Genomic DNA, 2,132 nt, shown 5'->3' with positions numbered 1-2,132 from the left:
GTAGTGTGAGACTATAGATTTTAGAGACCAAAGTATGCTATTCTTGAAAACTGGCTCTGAGGTCTTAAGCAAGTTATGGGACCACTCAGGCTCAGTGTTCTCAAGGTAAAGTGGATTTATTAGTCTTCAGGAAGTTGGTGAAGCCTGGAAGAAAATATTACACAGCATGGTCACTGTCATACAGTAGACACTCAGTAAATGGTTAGGGTGATTTTTTTAATTTATAAATTATATCTGACCTACCTGAGGTCAGAGACTGTCTTACCCATGTTAATATGCCTAGCACATTAAAACCTAGAGGAGGGTAGTAGCTTTACAGAAGTTAAGTGATGATTAAGCGATTGAATGACAGAGTGAAACCACCTTCCAAATCCTCAGTTTATAACCTATACATTTAAAGTAATGAGAAAAACCTTGTACCCATTTTTAGAGCCTGTGGTGCTCTTTTTCTTTATAATTAGCTTATCCAATTAGAGCCTGATACTAAAGAATCTGAAGGATTTTATTCCTAACTGAAGAAGTTGCATGAGGATATCCTCAGCCACTGTGAGTTATTTAGAATTGTTGGTTGCTATTCCCCTGGCATTTGAAGTGGGGGTGGGGGAGAGTAGGATTAGTGCAATAACACTTAAAAATACTCAATCACGATATTTGCCTAATGAAGGTAGAAACTTGACTTTAGAAGTTGTATCCTAAAGATTGTACTAGGTTGGAAAACTGATGAATCAGATAATTAGAGAGGTGCAGGATTACAACCCATGGCTCCCAAATCTTAAACCCTTGAATTGGATACTCTGACTGTGATGGTTAATTTTATGTATCATCTGGACTGGACCGCACCGCCCAGGTATTTGGTCAGAGATTGTTTTGAATGTTTCTGTGAAGATGTTTTTGGATGAGATTTACTTTAAATTGGGGTACTTTGAATAAACCTTATTGTACTCTCTAATGTGGGTGAGCCTCATCCAATCAGTTGAATGCTTGAAGAGAACAAAAGGTGACCTTATCTGACCAAGAAAGAATTCTTCTTCAATTACCTTCGGACTTCATATGCCACATTGGCTTTTCCTGGTTCTACAGTGGGCTATGTCTGGACTCAGACTGCACCTCCTTGAGTCTCCGGTTGCCTGACCCCGCATCTGATTGTGGACTCGTGACACCTGCACAATTCCATGAGCCACTTCCTTGAGATGAATCTCTCTATATACATCCTATTGGTCCCCCCCTCACCTCTACTCTGGAGAACCCTGACTAATACACTGACCTATAAGACCTATAATTTTACAAACTGATGATTATTATGTTACTCTTATCTTGTGACATCAGTAAGCAGACTCAGCCCAACATTTACCCAATGATTTTTAGAGTGTTTCCCAAAGGATCCTAACCTGTTAGACTGTGTACTTGTCCATTGGCTTGCCTGCATCAGAGTTACCCAGGGAGCTTGCTAAAATTCGTGTTTCCAGGCTTTACTTCAGACATTTTAAATCAAATCTGGGGCTTGCTGATCTGTAACTTTGACCACTTTTTCTGATCCTAGTGCACATAAAACTTTGAAAACCACTGGTTTCTATGATATATGCTTTTTATTTGCCTTGACAGTGAAAGTAAGAGAACAGCCTGTTTTTAAGTTAAAGAATTTTAAATCTTTATTTTTGAGAGACAGAAAGACAGAGTGCCAGTGACGAGGAGCAGAAGGAGAGGGAGACCCACACTCTGAAGCAGGCTTCAGGCTCTGAGCTGTCAGCACAGAGCCCAACGTGGTGCATATACCCCTGAACTGTGAGATCAGGACCTGAGCTGAAGTCAGACACTTAACTGACTGAGGCACCCAGGTGCCTCCAAGAAGAGCCTCTTATAACTAAGACACCCCCCCCCCCGCATGCCACTAGCTACCAAAGAAGGATTCAGCAGTTGGCGTAACATTCTTAGGTGACAATTTCTGTATGGATTGCACATTTTCTTTTATATATAAGTTATAGATAGGTTATTTATTTATTTTATTTTTTAACTTAATTTTTATAGTAGTTTATTGTCAAATTAGTTTCCATATAACACCCAGTGCTTCTCCCCACAAGTGCCCCCCACCATGACCATCCTCCCTCCCCCTCCCCCTCCCCCTTCAGTCCATG

Source organism: Suricata suricatta, chromosome 6 (assembly GCF_006229205.1).
Source record: "Suricata suricatta isolate VVHF042 chromosome 6, meerkat_22Aug2017_6uvM2_HiC, whole genome shotgun sequence".
Classification (NCBI taxonomy): domain Eukaryota; kingdom Metazoa; phylum Chordata; class Mammalia; order Carnivora; family Herpestidae; genus Suricata; species Suricata suricatta.
This window is presented reverse-complemented; position numbering follows the sequence as displayed.